This window comes from Canis lupus, chromosome 31, assembly GCF_003254725.2.
Source record: "Canis lupus dingo isolate Sandy chromosome 31, ASM325472v2, whole genome shotgun sequence".
Lineage (NCBI taxonomy): Eukaryota > Metazoa > Chordata > Mammalia > Carnivora > Canidae > Canis > Canis lupus.
In genome coordinates, this window is record NC_064273.1 from 23,534,521 (window position 1) to 23,553,079 (window position 18,559).

The 18,559-nt window shown below is 35.6% G+C and overlaps 1 long non-coding RNA gene across 2 annotated transcripts in view; it reads right to left on the minus strand.

Annotated features, from left to right (window-relative positions):
• Positions 1 to 2,853, minus strand: part of LOC112661770 (uncharacterized) — a 114,273-nt gene extending 111,420 nt beyond the window's left edge. For both annotated transcript variants that reach the window (XR_003137958.3, XR_003137957.3), the window contains exon 1: positions 2,689 to 2,853. This is a non-coding gene — a long non-coding RNA (uncharacterized LOC112661770). The remainder of the gene's footprint in view (positions 1 to 2,688) is intronic.
• Positions 2,854 to 18,559: the final 15,706 nt, after the last annotated feature.

Consider the following 18,559-nt stretch of genomic DNA (forward strand, 5'->3'; position numbering starts at 1 on the left):
GTGTCTCTGCCTCTCTTTGTCTATCATAAATAAATAAAAATAAATCTTTAAAAAAATAAAACCAATAAATAAGAAGACCAAATATGACCAAGTTAAAACAAGGGAATTTTTCACAGACATTATGAAATATTTTCACTTTCAGCAAGTTTATAAACAGTCTTTTACACTCATCACTACAGGTTTATCCAACTGTGCCTGGAAGCACTTATACCAGATCAAGTGAGATAATTGAGAAAATGCAGTTTTTATTGCTGGCTGCATCTCATCAGAACAAGGGCTCAGGATTTTACACAGTCCTCACAAAGCCACTTGGAGAAGTGGCTTCCTGGTGGTGGCAGTAGCCACTCCAAAGCGCATATGACTCCACTCTTCCTTGGCCAGTGAAGCAGGTGTGTACAACAAAATGACAGTTCTCAAAAAAAAAAAAAAAAAAAAGCACTATGAAGGCTTAGGAGATAGCACCATAGGCCCCTGCCCACGTCTGGACTAGTTTTAAACACTAATCTTATTGTTAGGTGGATGTGTTTGGGGTGCTTCATTTTATGGGGCAGCAAGAAGCTTCTCCTCCATCCTACACTGTCAAGTTGAATCAAATGAGATTTCTGATGTTCAAGCATTTTTCCCTTAGAAATGGCCATTAAATATAGTTTAACCCAATATACCCATATGTGTATTTTGTTTTGCTTTTAGAGATCGAGAGAGAATGTGGGGGTAGAGGCAGAAGGTGAGTGAAAGAGAAGCCTAAGCAGGCTCCACACTCAATGTGGAGCCCAACGTGGGGCTTGATCTCACAACCCTGCAATCATGAGCCAAAATCAAGAGTTGGAACCTTAACCCACTGAGCCACAAAGGCACTCCTATACCCATAGGCTTTAAACTGTATAGCTTGCCTGAATTTTGACCAATTAAAAATTAATTTAGCAATCCTTGATCCCTTTGAAAATGCAAATACAAGATTGCCAATATCCTTTCTCATTTAGGATGAATTAATTCAGTCAGAATCCTTTTCTTTCTTGCATCTGAATTTCACTTTACTGAAGGAGTGGGGATTTTCTCTCACTTTATACTTTTGAAGAATGAAAATCTGAGAAACGGAGACCTTCCTATGGGAGAATAGTAAAGAGTTTAAGTAGACAAAAAGGCGCATTTGGTACAGAAAGCTCCAGGTATGAGGATAGACCATATGAGGAGGTGGAATTATGAGGCCAGAGAGGTAGTAAGATTTCACAGAACACAGTGGGATGGCTTGCTATGCTTCCTTGGGGGTATACACTATAGGGGAAGAGAGCGTGAACTCTGGAACCAGACTGCCAGGGAGGAAACATCAGCTCTGTCATTTACTAATATTCAGGTCTTGAATGATCTCCCCAACTCCTCTGGGTCTCAGTTTCCCCTTTTGTAGAATGGGGCTGTTGTGGGGAACCACGTAAATTATTATACATAAAGTGTCTAGAAGAGAAACTGAAGGGACACCTGGGTGGCTCAGTGGTTGAGTGTCTGCCTTTGGCTCAGGATGGGAACCCAGGGCCCGGGGATCGAGTCCTACATCATCAGGCTCCCTGTAGGGAAGCCTGCTTCTCCTTCTGCCTATGTCTCTCTGTGTGTGTCTCTCTGTGTGTCTCTCATGAATAAATAAATAAAATCTTAAAAAAAAAAACCAAACCCTAGACTGAAAGACGTGTTATACCGATGTTAACTGTCACCATTTCCCTGATCTCCATGCAATGTTTCAACTGAAGTAGCTGTTACTCGGGTCACTATAAAATCCCGGATTCACCGTGTGATGTTCAGATCCTTTCAAGAATAGGAATAAATGCCAAAAAGCTGGAGATGAGCCATAAGGAAGAAACTGCCCTTATTCTGCCAAAGAAGTGTGTTACTGACATCTCAAAGTATGGATACTGATATCGCAAGTCTGTTACTCAAAACTAGGATTCCTGGAGGAGCCAGACAATCTGAAAATTCTTAGCCAAGAGTCTCCATCAGACAAACATAGAGATTTTTTAGAGTTCCAGCTCCAGTTATGACCTCTGAGTAGAATAAGAGCTGACAATTCTTTTCCTGGCGCTTTCTGAATAGAAATGTCTTTTTGTGTCTCTTAGGCAGGCTATACTCTTTTCTTTTTTTTTTTTTTTTAAGATTTTATTTATTCATGAGAGATACAAAGAGAGAGAGAGAGAGGCAGAGACATAGGCAGAGAGAGAAGCAGAGAAGCAGGCTCCATGCAGGGAGCCAGATGTGGGATCGATCCCGGGACTCCAGGATCACACCCTGGGCTGAAGGCAGGGCTAAATCGCTGACCCTTCCAGGGATCCCCAGGCTATACTGGTTTCCACGCAAACCTCTTTTATAATACAGAACTATAGAATTCACCATTTAGCGGTTACCCATTTAAATGAAGACAAATTACAGTGTCTCAATGCATTATCTCCTTCTTTTACCCAATGAGCAAAAACATATATTTATCAAGAAAAACAAAACACACACACACCAACACATTTCCCATATACTTGACTTCTCGTTGTACCTCCATTCTGTTCTGCCAGCCAATCAGTCCCCTCTCAACCCAACTCCCCATAACTGACGCCTAGAGTACTGTCTCGTACACAATTTGGCCCAAGAGTCACGTTATATGTTTAGAGATAGTAACTCATTACCTTCCATCCTTGGACAGTGAAAGGGACCCACCTGATTTCCCCAGGTCTTATTAGAGCAGCAGTGCCATTCTCTCTGATTTTAGGTTTCAAGTGCACTCAGCATTGTAAATTCACTGAAACATCTAAGAAAATCTAGTACTCTAACTCAACTGTCAAGGTTTATCTGCCCTGAGTGAAATATACACCCCATTGCCATTTCAAGTGGATTCTATTTAAAGGGAACAGGCCGCTGGGTGTAACAGATCTCTTAGGACCGACCACTATGAACCCTCTGTACACTGACACATTAGATTGCAGAGCGAAGAAAATCACATGAGTTTCATCTCACGTGGAGCAAACCAAGCCAAGTTCTAGGCCACAGGAAAACAAAATAGACCTTAATCTCAGCTTGATGAATATCTTTTTTTTTAATGAACGCTGGAACCAATCCATCTCTGAGAGCTGTCTGATAGAACTTACCAAACAAATTAACCAAGTGAATCATTAAGAGAAAAAACGAATACGGCACTATTATTCAATCGTCAAAATAACTCTACAGTCTAATATTATGTGTCAAAGCACTGTTGTTTGTGTTTTTATGAGTTTGGTTTCTAAGCTTTTTGAAAGTACACATTCTAGGGCTTTGTAAACAGTCACATTTTCAGAAAGTGTAATCTTTTTTACTCTTTTGCTATATATCCAAACACATAAAATTATTATTTATTTCTGTGGTAAGAACACCTTAATGTTTAACCAAGGGACTCTTAAAAGTATAACCAACAAAAAAAAAAAAAACTGGATTTACTTTAATAAATTGATTTTTACTCAACCTACTTTCTCTTGAGTCTTTGGCATGACAACATTCCTTTAGAATTACTTAGCCCTGCTGTGTGGCGGGTGAAGCAAAGGGCAGTGTTACCTAATAGGAAAAATCCATCGTACATACACTAAGGTGCTAACCCTCTGAAAATTCCTAATTCAGAAAAATAAAGCAAATAAAAAGAACCTGTTCAAAGGAAGAAAAGTTAACTTACACTTCTGTTGCAGAGCTGCTTTCAAGAGGCCTACATAGGAGGCACTGGGGTGCTAGAAATCTTCTGGATAATGTGTCAGGAGCTCTGGGTTCTAATCTTGGTTGTTTGGTGTTAGCCAGGTCATTTGACCTTAATAGACCCCAGATTCCCATCTATAAAATGAGGAGTGTAATATTTGTCTTTCTCACTTTACAAAGTTATTGTGAGGATAAAATAGAAAAACAGATGTGAAGTTTCCCCAGAGAAATATATAAAATAGTGCAGATATTAATACTGATTCTCCTTGGCCCTATAGTCAAAAATTCTTCAGACCACATCTTATCCTTAAAAGGAACAGGTTCTTTCTCTGAAGCTTAGAAACCCTGAAGTTAATGATCCATTCTTAAGTATTGTACAAAAGATGTAACCCAAGGTTTAAGATAATAGAAAAAAAAGCAAAAAATCAGTTATATTTTCTCAAAATTTCAGAGGAATGGTACTTTCTCTTTCTCTTTCATTTTCAAGCCTATTCATTGTTTTTAATCTTTGTACAATTATATAAATTTGAGTGTTTTATGGCACATACTCTTAGCCCCACACCCACATGCACACATCTACCTCCATCCCCATACTCTCTTCTCTCAAAACACCTAGATTTGTCACTTTAGTTTCCCTTCCACACTTTCTCTAGGCTCTATTATCCATCATAATTCTTAATCAAAGATTCTTTGATGCTATAGGGCTAATATGTGTCAATAGTTGCTACTGTTCTTTCCTTCACATCACAAGAAAGAAAAGGCCCATGAAATTTGCCTCCATGAATTGCTGCATGAGTTATGTAGATGGTCACAATTTTAATATTGGAAAAATAAAAGCTCTAATGGTTGGAATGGGTCTGATCATTTAAACATTGTCATTTAGTTACAAATGTTCCTAGTGAACATTACTTTATTTGTCTGAGACATCTTGACCTGATGTTTGCACAAACCATCAGAAAAAAAAAAAAAAATACTAAACCAAACAACTAGCTGCTAAGGCAGTGATCTGGAACCGAGTTAGCATTTAAAGATCATCATGGAGACTCTTATGGGAAATAGTATGATCTCAGAAAGGGTGGAGTAGTGTCATATGCTCTTCTGTGGCTGATCTCTATGCCACATGGAATATATATGTATGTGTGTGTGTGTAATATATTAAATTAATTGATACCATTCTGGAGATTTCAAACAGACATTTGGTGTAGTGACTTGATTAGAAAGGTGTTAGAAAGTCTGGAGGAGTGAAGAGTGGAAGGAGTTTTACTCAGACATTAAGAAGGTACCCCCATCCATGGATGGAGGCCACCAACCTGCCCTGGGAGCTGAGCCAACGGCACTGCCGTTGAAGCCCTTTTGTGGCACCACCCTTGTGCCACTTCTCAGACTGTGGATGATGCTGGCACCTGCATTCCCTACTGTTGCACCTACCAGAGCGGAAGCATAATAACTCTCTTCTCCCTATTTCCAGTTTATTAATATATATTAATATTTATATATTAATATATCAATAATATATTATATTAATATTTGATATATGAATATATATTTATATAAATATATTTATATATATTAATATACTGGAAGTATATTTAACTCTTATAGGACATAGAAGCTTTTACTTTACGTTAAAATGTTTTAATACATATTAATTGTTCTTATCATACTGTAAAATTCTTATCGCTCTGATTACTGTACCATCTATCAAATTTGATGTTGTGCAAATTGCATAAACTCTGTTTCCTGTTTTGTTGTTTTTTGTTACTTTGTCATAATTTGTGGCATGGATACAGTAAGCGTACCTACCTCATAGAATAGCTGTAAGGATGTCATGAGATACAACATATTAGATGCTTAGAAAAGTTCCAAGCACAAAATCAGTTCTCAATAAATGTTGGCTGACATTATTGGTTTAAATCTCCATCCAACCTCGTAAAATGCACAAAGCAAACTTTCTATAAATAGTTCCTGAATAACTCAATAAATTATCAAATCTATGCTATGACTGTTGTTTAAATATGCTACTTATATGCATACATACATACACAGATGTGTGCGTGTGTGTGTGTGTGTGTATGTGTGTTTTCCGTAGTCATAGGAAAAGCTTTGGATTAGGTCACTAATAAAAATATATGAAAAAAGGCAGAACAAAAGACATCTGAACAACTCAGCTAACATGCATTCAGTCTCTTCTAATACGGTATTTTCCTAGCATTTCTCATATTATTCATATTATCCTTATATATTTTTGAGCATCTTTTTTTCTCATTTGGAAAGATAAAGATGAGTGTGTGGCCATTGTCTCTCACTGAGCACTGTGTCCCATTCTCACCTTTTTGTGCTCTTCTCAGTATCACAGGAGTTAGATGCTTACAAACTATATTTCGAAAACTCCACTGCAAAGTGAGAGTTAGCTGGTGGAGATACCTGTGATAAACTGGAAGTATGAAGAAGAGAGATATTATTATGCTTCCAGCTCAGGCAGGTGCAACAGTAGGGAACGCAGGTGCCAGCATCATCCACAGTCTGAGAAGTGGCACAAGGGTGGTGCCACAAAAGGGCTTCAACAGCAGTGCTATTGGCTCAGCTTCCAGGGCAAGTTGGTGGCCTCCATCCATGGATGGGAGTACCTTCTTTAAAAAAAAAAAAAAAAAAGATTTTATTTATTTATGAGAGACACGCAGAGAAAGAGAGAGAGAGAGAGGCAGAGGGAGAAGCAGGCTCCATGCAGGGAGTATGATGTGGGACTCGATCCTGGGACTCCAGGATTATGCCCTGGGCCAAAGGCAGGCACTAAACCACTGAGCCACCCAGGGATCCTAGGAGTACCTTTTTAATGTCTGAGTGAAACTCCTTCCATTCTTCACTCCTCCAGACTTTCTAACACCTTTCTAATCAAATCACTACACCAAATGTCTGTTTGAAACCTCCAGAATAGTATCAATTAATCTAATTAGTGATTTCCTAATTATATAGCCATTTTTAGGAAAGAAAACTAGACCTTTGCTCTTAGCTGCATTTATTTGGAAGAAAAAAAAAGGATTAAAAAGCCTTCTGAGTATGAATGGAATTTTTAACCATAATGGAAAACTAATCAATTCTTAAAAGTAAATCATATTCCTCTTAGATATTTTTATTTGATATGCAGATGAAAACATTAAGTGATATTTGTTAGTTTTATCACCTGAATATGGTACAATATGCTTGACATTTAAATGTTTCTTTTAACAAACTTTCCTTTTTTTTTTTTTTACTTCAATAACAAAGTCTTTTCTCTCCCTGGCCATCTCCAAAAGTAAGTACACACTTCTTTCTGCTCCATAGGCCTATACCAACTCATTTTTCCTCTTTTTCTTATACATCATTGTCTTTTTCTGTTCTCTGATTTGCACACTCTTTTAATCACCATACTCAATTCACTCCTAACCTGAAAATATACTTCATAAACCCACTTCTGGTAAAGAGTCCAATGCTTCTCTCTTCTCGTTTCTGTCAAAATACAAAAGAATCCTAGGCTTTTAATCTTTTTAGTTCTATATCCTATTCCCTAGTATGTCTTAATCCCTTCCACAGTGTTTCTGAAACAACAGGCTACAAACATCCTGAATGAATCCACTATTGCATCAAGATCTGTGAGAAGAGTCTCAAAATCTGTGTTAACAAAGCCTCCAGGTCATTCTTGTGATGATGACTGCATTTTGAGAGATTTTAAATGTGGATTCTGATCCAATCATCTGAGTGACAACAGCCCTTGCAGATCACTACTCATCAAATTCTCTGGAAGATTCTTAGATTTTAACCTTGTCTGATCCATAGCATTCCAGCCTGGCTCCCACTTCTGCCTACCAGATTTTTGGCAATACCATTTTATCTCTTTCTTCTCAAATGCCTTTGGTCATAAATTGCTCAAAATTCTACCTTCTCCTATGTATACCTCCATAGATTCTTTTAATGAAATCCTTCTGTGCCTCTACTTCGACTACAACCCCATATAGATAATCCCTGTATATGTGTCCAGTTGTATATATAGTTTTAAATTCAAATTTTGCATTTCTAACCTCCTACCAGATTTCCTTATGGAAGACCACACAAGTTAGTCATTTAGCTGGTATTAGAAGAATGTAAAACCAAGTACCAAGCACGGTGCTTACCTCTGGAAAAGCAATTTAAGAGGCCCTAAGGCACACTTACCTATTTCCTCTTTCTCCACCAGAAACTCATGCTTCTTTTACCTCATTTACCTTTTTTGATTCAAATTTTTCTTCTCTCAACTTAACTTTTCTCAATTAATAGAACTACCATCTTCCTAGCCACTTACTTCCCACTTGAAAACTAAGAATTCAGTGAAGTGGAGATACATGTTTAACAGCAGTTTTCATTAAAAATGTTCTAATTTGCAGAATGCCTAGGTGGCTCAGTGGTTGAGCGTCTGCCTTTGGCTCAGGGCATGATCCCGGAGTCCCAGGATTAAGTCCCACATCAGGCTTCCTACATGGAGCCTGCTTCTTCCTCTGTGTCTCTGCCTCTCTCTCTCCCCCCGCCTCTCATGAATAAATGGGTCAAATCTTTAAAAAAAATGTTCTAATTTGCAATGTTTGCCATTCCAGTGTTGTAATTATTCACACTGTGGTCAAGTAACAATTTGATGTCACTGAACAGGAAATTGAGGACAGATGTGCAACATCTGCTCTTGGGAACCAACACAAAAGGATACCACTGGAATCACTTCTTCCATATTTATGTCATGTGTTCACTCACCCACCAAATTCCAAAAATTCTCCCTTTGGGTTGTGTCTAAAACTACAACTCTTCATTCCTGCCATCATGGCTCTCATCTAGGCCTCAGGTGTCTTTACTGGATTACAAGATACTACTTTAAGCTCTCTACCCACTGCCACCTTACTCAACTCCTATCTGTCCTCCACATGTCATGATGCTTATGTTCTTCAAGAACAAATGTGATCACGTCATTCCATGTTTGAAAATGTTTACTCACTTTCATTAGTAAACAAAATCAATTCTGCCTTAGGAAGCTCTAAGAATGAGAGTACTGGATGTAGTGATGATATCAAATAATAGATTTCATCCAGGAATGAACACAAGAATGTTTTAGTGTTTTTTTAAAAAAATTTTTGAACTTTTCTTATTTTGCAATGCTTTATTTTTGCTTTTAGAAATGTTTGACAGTGACAAGAAAGTATGCTTGGTTCTTTGTATCCCTCCAGCTTCTCTTATCTCTCTCTCATACTACTATTAACACAGGCTGGCCACAAGCCAACACAGTACATTTTAACCTACCTTTAGCAACCTCTTTCCTCCACTTTATTCTCCTTGCAATGGCCAGAGATGCTGTGGATAATAATCTCCAATCCCTCCCTGTTCTGAGCACCTAGTCCCTTTGTCACTGAATGAACCACATTACTTGGTGCGTCTTCTCTTTTTTCATTTCATGGGAAGAATGAGGTTTAGAAATTTATGTCAGGTCATAGAAGTAGTAAGTAGAAAACCATCTCAACTCTTTCCCCATCAAAACAGCTTCGGTAATAACCCACACTAGGTACAGTATCTACAAGTCTCCAAACTACTCTTCAACCTGAATCCTCGTTATTCCCCTTCACATACTATACATACCCATGTAAATAGAGCACTAATCTCCGTGCAGCTGCCAATGCATCTCTATTCATGAAAACCAGCAGCTCTAATGCCCTTCCTATGTTCACCTAGAGGTATTTTTTCTTTTTTAAATAAACCTAGGTCCACTTTCTTCATGAAGTGCCCCTGATTCCTTCAGAAAGAACTCCTCACTCTTTTTTCTAAACTCTCATTGACCTATTTTGACATCTCCTATAAAGACTTCCGTAAGTTTAACTTTTATTGTAAGTTTGTATATAGGGTATCTCTCAATACAGTATCAAGCTTGTGAAATGGGAGAATAGATCTACACATAGGGTGCATTAGTTTTCTTTGCTATATAACAAATTATCACAAATATATCAACGTAAAATGATTTCTACTTATTATCATCATACATGGTACTATCATCATGGGATTTTTTATAATAAGTTAAAACATTTTATATGTGGCAAATAGAAGTTTTTAGTAGCTGAACATATTTTAAAAAGATACAAGTAAACAGAAGTCTTCGTGAGCTTAAATGGATTCCATCACTCATGTCATTTTTTTTTAAATGAATGGAGAATTATAGCAAAACCAAAAAGACTTTAAAGCAAAGCTAATGCTTAATAAAGGCTCTATTCTGAGTATGATTTTGAATCACTCTATTTCATCTTCCAGCCTGCATTGCACAGGTGGAAGCAGTAAAACTGACCCCACCCTGCCCTTTTTTTGTGTGTTACGGAAGCTACCATCTCTAAGGAATAGTATTATTTAGTCATTAAGTGTTATAATTTTTTATCCATGTGAATATCATTCCATAAAGTTTTCTAAATTTATTTTATAAGGAAAAGCACTTGATTTCTGAAAAGTTGACAGTTTTTAAATGGTAAGGCTATTAGTCACAAGCGCACTAAGCCAAAGGAGCGACCAAAAGAATTAGGTGACTGTACAGGTGAAAAATTCAAATTAAAACAATGTAAAATGTTTGAAATGAATTCCACTTCTGCTCACATTCTTTAAGGGACCCAAACCAGTCCACCTAATCCTTTGGGTTGTCATTCCAGATGATCAAGTCTTATAAGTCTATGTAAGTTATGACTATGGAACATAGACCCCTTCAGACCTTCTATTGCTATGAATTCTGTCCTAGCATCCCATTCCTAACTGCAGTTAAAGCTTTAAGTGGCTGAAAGCAACCAGAAATAGCTTTATTGTGATCTAATGGCATCCAGGTAGAGGAAGCACAGCAAATTTACAAAAATAAAACTGACTCCTATATTTGTAAGTAACAGAATCAATTTCAACAGAAATAATATAGACCAAATTATAAAGAAGTCATAGCATCTAAAAGATGTTCAATCTATCTCTCTGTTCTGAGGAATTAAACGTGTTGCTGTCAGGTATAAAGCTGAAAGTCCAATAAATGTACAGCATACTAGTCTTGTAGAAGACCTTAAGGACACTTGGGCTCTGAGTCATATTGGATTTATTTATGAGATTTTCAAATGAGTCTGATGAGTGGTGTTCAGTTGAATTGTATGGTTAAACTTATTGAATCTCCATCTTCAGAAATGCGAGGCATAGAGATGCTTAAGACATGAGTGACTTCTGAAAATTGTGTGTACTGGCAGTTACTGGACCCTAAGCATTTAAAGAAAATATTGACTAACCATTTGCCATACACTTGCAAAAGTTATAAAATATGATCTCATCATTCAGAAAGAAAGGATGAAATAAGAGGATGAATTAGAAGAAAATTTACCATTTTATTTAACCAAAAAAAAAAAACAAAAACAAAAAAAAACAAAACTCTAGCTCGTTTCTCTCATAATGATTACATTTTGAGTAAATTATAGATATCTTGAGGGCAATGAAAATTCGCTATAACTCTACCTGTATATCTTTCATTTCCTAAGTAGTGCTAGTCATTTGTGCTGTATCCCACATACACCCATTTCCCTGCCTTCTTGGCACAAGGCTTTACTGTGGCTGGACGAGAACATGAGCCTGGGGTACAAGTGATACAGATTATTTCTAGGATGGTTGTGAGCTAAAAGCTCTCTTTCATTCAGGGTTGGCAACCAGCAATTGGCAATGGACAGTATTCAAGACATTAAAACACTGAGATGCCAGCCACCCTTCCCCCAGTATGCAATGGACATTAGCTTACACAGGAAATAATCTAGTGTTTTAAGCCACTCAAGATATTGAGGATACTTATTGGTGTAGCATGAGACAAATCAGCTTGGCTGATACAATTATTTATAGCAGAAACTGAAAGATGTTGTTAGTAATTCTGATTAATGGTGATGGCTTAAAGAAATACAGACATGAAATATATTATATGTCCTATACATATATAAGTCATACTAAAAAGAGCCTAAATCTCCTCTAAATATAAATATGTCTGTAAATGTTTTACTAGTGAAGTTCTGTCTTAGCATAATGATTGAAACTAGAAATCCATTAGATTAATCGGCAGTTTAGGCTATTTTCTAATTTTTCTTTATTCTTTTCGACATTAAAAAAGTGGATGAACATATTGATTTCTAGCACATATTTAAATGGAAGACAATATTTATTTAAACACATTAAACTATATCACATATTAACAGAAATTTACATTTTATTTATATTAACATTTTTATTTTTATTTATTTTTTTAAAGATTTTATTTATTTATTCATGACAGACACACACACACACACACACACACACACGCACACACACACAGAGAGGCAGAGGCCCAAGCAGACGGAGAAGCAGGCTCCACGCAGGGAGCCCGATGTGGGACTCGATCCCAGGTCTCCAGGATCTCGCCCCGGACTGTAGGCGGGGCTAAACCTCTGGGCCACCGGGGCTGCCCTATATTAACATTTTTAGAATAGTATTAGGTATACCAATTCTCTTGAAGCTAGTCTGTCAATTGTAGTACTGTCATAATGATTCTAAGTCATTTGTATAGTGATAAAAGATCGAATAAAACTGCTGAATAGATCAAGAAATATGTTTCAATGTCGTATTACCTAAACCATTTTTGAAATAAATAAACTTTCTGTTTTTTTCAATGTCAGATTTCTTTCTCTTGATTCATTTGAAATTAGGTCTTCTTGAAGTTGTAAAATTAGAATCTACGCCATGACTGAAATTCTTACAGAATGATATTGAAAATGTTATTTATGTCAGACATTTGCTACTTTTATTCAAATGGATCAGAAAATTCTATGTGTACATTTTTTCTCCAATGTTCCATATTGTATTGATAAAATATTCTGTATGTATCTGAAAACTATATGGACGTGTTTGAAAATAATAAATTTACCTTTCAAACTGGAAGTCTTGGCCACTTATTAGTAGACTTAAAGAATTCAAGAGGAGTATATTTTCTCAGATCATGTGAAGTTTCATACCTGGAATATTAAGTACTGCCATTCAATATATGAGGAGACAATAATAATATAGTGCAACTATTTTAAATATTTTTACATTTATTTTTGGAATATTTTGATTTTTAAAGAAGTCAACAATCACATAAAATTTATTTGTGATTCCACACCTCTTTATACATTATAACACATGTCATAATTTGTTTATATTTCATTGTCTGAGTATTTAGAGGTCTCTCTGCTATGCCATGAACTACCCTATGGCAATGAAAATGCTATTTTAATTTTTTAATCCCTAGAATCAAGCACTGTTGTATAATAGTTTCTATTTATAAGCTTTCATTGAAGTTTGTATAAAGAAAAGTAAGCTCTGATTTTTTTTTCTAGAATCTTACGCCTAAAGTGTCTAATCTTTTAGAAAGGCATACCATATAAAAATTACCTTGCACTGAGAAAATGAAATAAGCTATAATGGTCAGTAATAAATGGTTTCTGTTTATTTGGTACTTAAAATCTAGAAAGGAAGCAAATTTTTAATCATAAGTCTATGAGCAAATGTGATAAGCACTTTAATATAATGTGTACTTAAAAGTTTGAAATGCAGAGAAAAGAGTAGTTAATCATATTTAGGTACTGAGAGAAGGCTTTATGGACCAAGGAGTTTTGCACTGAGCTTTAAAGAATTATGTGGGAAAAGTTCAAAAGAGAATGTTTAGTTTGGACATACGGAAGAGCATACACAAAGGTACAGAGGTGTGGGCATGGCAAGTCCCACAATACTTGTTAATAACCCCATAGATCTATGGTTTGGTTGTGTTTGTAGGGATTGAAAAGGAACAAAGAGCATTGAGCCATGATAGTAGCAAACCTAAAGCTCATTCAAAGATCTAAGTGATTAAATAGATGAAGAGCTAACCATCCTTCCCCAAGAATACATTCCCTAGTTTTCTATGACCCTCATGATTTTGTTACTTTCTGTAAATTCTAAGATGCTTTGCCAAAGATATTGAGTACTCCATTTCCACTTGTACTCAAATGTATGCTCTCTAATAACTAAGTCTTAATAGAGTTCAATGGATATGTTGTGGCATTTAACCCAATGAGAAAACCTGATAATAAAATGAAGAAAAGGGATCCCTGGGTGGCGCAACAGGGCATGGAGCCTGCTTCTCCCTCTGCCTATGCCTCTGACTCTGTGTGTGTGTGTGTGTGTGTGTGTGTGTGACTATATAAATAAATAAAAATTAAAAAAAAATATTTTTAAAAAATAAAATAAAATGAAGAAAAAAATTTGGAGGGTAACTTTTGGAACACCTTTTAAATACTTAAACTGAAATTGAATGGAACTCTGATAAAATGAACAGCTGAAAAAAAAAAAAATGAACAGCTGCATTGGCCATGAAGTTTGACCTCCAGGTGCTAAGACCAAAAAGTTCCCCTCAACTTGTATGACCTACATCATGTACTCACATAGACAATATTAGAATATTAACCAACACCATTTTCTTTTTTTTTCTAAATTGAGAAAACTTTTTAGATAAAATTAATTACTAAGACATGCAATATATTTTTCAAAATCTATTGAGGGAAAAAAGTGAAAATAATAACCCAAAAGAATGCTCTGAAGAATGATTAGAAGTCAGTATAAAGAATGATTATGTAAGGTATTCTACTTGTGAATCAAAAACAATAAAAGTAGAAAATATTTATTAAGGAGTTACTGCATGTTGTTTAGTATGTCATGCACTTGGGATGCAGAAATTAAACAAGACTTTGTGAGATCAGTATTTACACAAGTGGCTTCATCACTTACATCTTGACATTAGTCTTTCAAAGACTACATTTTTACCTAAAAGAATGTTCAAAAATATTACCTTTATTTAAAAGCCTTTCTGTTAAATTAATAAATGACATAAAAAATAAATATATGGCCTAATATCTTTCCATATTCAAATTCAGTCTATAATTTTATGAATTACACATGAAATAAACATATTATTTGCAGCTATTCTGTTAGGACTAATGTATATTACTTTATGTAAAGAAGCATTGTTACCCATCCATAAGTGATTAACTTGGTTATTTATTGGCAATTTTTAAAATAGACAATACAAAGCCTATCTCAAAGCATAATTTTTTAAAAGAATGAGAATAGTTCAAGATTATATTCGAGGTCAATTCTATTTCAACATATTATTTGATCTTTGGTTTTGGAGGTGAATCAAAAGTAAACTTCCTCCAATGAGGTAACTTTGATAAAATCTTAAACTTTGCTTTTTAAGACTGTATATTATATATTCTTTTTTTTAAGTTATTGAAATTTTGGGTTAAAATTTTATCATTTCAGTGTAAATGAAGAGATGGTTTTTGCATAAGATCATGGGATATCTTTTGCCTATGAAAATATTTTAAAGTTGGGCAGCCTGGGTGGCTCAGTGGTTTAGCCCAGCCTTCAGCCCAGGGCCTGATCCTGGAGACCCAGGATCGAGTCCCACATTGGGCTCCTTGCATGGAGCCTGCTTTTCCCTCTACCTGTGTCTCTGTCTCTGTCTCTCTGTCTCTCTCTCTCTCTCTCATGAATAAATAAAATCTTTAAAAATATATATTTTAAAGTAAATTTGTAATCCAAAATTAAAGAGGTATACTTTAACAACAGTAAAATATGAATTATTGAGAATAACATTATGTTCTGGAGTTTTAAGTTTCAGTCTACCTAGTGAGAGCTAATCTTATAAACAATAAATAAAATATAACAAAATTGATTCTCTTATTTATAAAACATTCCATGAATGACCATTATGTACTAAGACTTTTGCTAACTAATGTATCAATAAAGGTGATATTAACCTTGAAAAAAATAGATAAATAAGCTTGAATAAAACATTATTTCAACTCTGAAGATGTTTAAAATTTTTCAAGACATGGGAGAAGAACTTTACAGAGGTGACGTCATGGTAGTAACATTATATTGTGGTGGCAATTGTCACAGCAAATATCTATGAAAGCCACAAGAAAATAAGTGGTTTGGTAATAGTGAGCTTTCACTTATCAAGCAGAGTGCCATTAACAGTCCTACTTCTGTAGGAAAAAAAGTTATGAGATGATAGAAAGCTACATAATTGTCTTAACTTGGCCTCCTTAGAAGCTATAGAAGGAACATGACACAGGTATTTTACTTAGTATTTTTAGAAGCAGAAATAAAGGAATGGGAAGAGTAAATAAGAAAGGAAGAAAAGCCAACAAAAGGTGAATTGTTGAGTTGGTAACCACTGTTGGCAAACAGGATCAATCATGCTACTGATCTTTGAGGATCTCAAGAACATACCTCAGAATTGTTCTTCTAAAAAATGAGGAGGATGGGATTTTATCTCCTGATTTTTGGCTTCACATTAGTTGAGTTTTGTTTCCAGAGGTTCTAACTTCCTAGTATTTCCTGGCTGTGCCTATATGCAAAGTAAGCAGCCTTTCTGAACTTCCACAAAAGTTGCATTACTCTCACTGGATGATAATTAGAAAATTGAGTGCAGGGGTATCTGGGTGGCTCTGTCAATTAAGTGGCTGCCTTTGGCTCAGGTCATGATCTCAGGGTCCTGGGATTGAGCCTGCATCAGGCTCCCTGCTTGATGGGCAGCCTGTTTCTCCCTCTCCACCACTCATACTCTCTTGTGTGCACCCTCTTCCTCTCAAATAAATAAATAAAATAAGAAGAAAGAAAGAAGAAAGAAAGAAAGAAAGAAAGAAAGAAAGAAAGAAAGAAAGAAAGAAAGAAAGAAAATTGAATGCAAATAAATTACATGGTTTCGCTGAAGGTGGACCAATGGATTGTAGCAGTGGGTACCAGGCAAGGTCTGTTCTATAATCCAGGTTAATGATGGTATTTATGTGATCATTAAAAGTCATTTCAGGTATTATTTTATGAAATAAATAATATTCTTAAATGTTACCATATTTGAAAGTTAAACTAAGTTTTTAGCATTATATATTTAAAGTTTTATTTTCACCTTATGTCACTTATATAGTAAAGTAAAAACTCAATTAGTAAAGGAGTAACATTCCAATGACAAATATATTTTTCAAACAGAACACGTCAAAAAATACCTAGCCTAGTGTCCTAGGGTGCATTTTAGAGTATGAAATAAAGGGGGAAAAAAGAAATAAAGGGAAAAAAAGAGGGAAATATAATGATAAAAAATATATCATTAAATGCACATTAAAATTTTTAAACATACTAAAATGTGTCCCCCAAAACTTGACAGAGCAGTTTTAAAATATAAAGAAGGGAGAGTCATGGCATTATCATTTGAGAATATGGTGAGGGGGAGCCCAGAGAAAGACTAGTTCTCCCTGTGTTGACATCAGGGTTAGGGGGATTTCAAGTATTAATAAGAAACTCAAGACAGAAATTTGAATTCAGTCCCTCTCAGTTTGCCAGAAAGCAATCTTCCCAAGAAAGCACTGACCTCCCTAGGGAATGAGGAGAGAAGAACCCTGAACTGGAAGAATCATACCATTATATAAGTAACCCTTAAAATAACATAAAATAAAGTTGGCTTTGGAGTTAGCTATATTAGCAATTCTTAATTTCAGTTGACTTTCTGTCTTCAAAAATCTCTCTTATTTGGTATAAAACTTCCTTACAAATGTAAAATATCTGTCATTCTACCATCAAATGTATTTCCTTTGCAGGGTAAACACCACTCACAAATGGCAATATTTGAACACAAACAAAGTATAATTGGTTACCGAGATCCACCTTCTGATGTGCAAAGGTGAAAGGAGCCTAAAGAATCCTAAGATTACATCAAAAAGGAAGATTCAGAAAGAAGAGGTTGAAAACAAAAGATTAAATATTTTATTTTTTAAAATATTTATATATTTATTTATTTGAGAGAGGGAGAGGGAGGGAGCACAAACAGGAGGAGCAGCAGTGGGGGAGGGTGAAGCAGGCTCCCCACTGAGCAGAGAGCCCGATTTGGGGCTTGACCCCAGGACCCTGAGATCATGACCTGAGCTGAAGGCAGCCACTTAACCAACTGAGCCACCCAGGTGCCCTGACATTATATCTTTTATGTGTCAGACTAAAGTTGACTCTAGAGTCATGGATCATCTGAACCAAAAGCTTCATTTGAAAGATGATAAAAAGGAGAAACATTGGGAGAAAAGTTTATCAAGATCTTATGTATGAGAGTAGTTCAGACCAACACCACATCCTCAAACCCATTGTTCTCAACAGCATTCTGCCTTCAGTTTAACTAGGAGTATTAGATATCTTTCTGGGCACATAATTTACCCACTCCTCCATTCCTCACGCTTGTTATTGCTAAGTGCTTTTCTCTATCAATTAAACAATATGACAGATTTTTTTTCAAATTTTTATTAAAGTATAGCTGACATAAAATGTTTAAAATAGTAGGTTTACTTCTAACATTAATACTTTCATTTCTATATTGCCTTCATTTTTTAAAAGTTATTTAAATTCCAGTTAGTTAACATACATGGTAATGTTAGTTTCAGGTGTACCTCATAGTGATTCCACACTTTCATACATCACTTACATTCATCACAGTGGGTGTATTACTGAATCCCCATCACCTATTTTTACCATTCCCCAGTCACCTCCCCTCTGGTAACCACCAGTTTGTCCTCAATAGTTAAATCTGCTTCTTGGTTTGCCTCTCTCTCTTTTTTTTGTTCATTTGTTTTATTTCTTAAACTTTACATATGAGGGAAATCATATATTTGTCTTTCTCTGACTTATTTGCTTAGCTTTTTAGTCTCTAGCTCTATCTATGTCCTTGGAAATGGCAAGATTTCTTTCTTGTTTATGGCTGACTGATGAATAAAGAAGATGTTAGATATATATATATCTAACA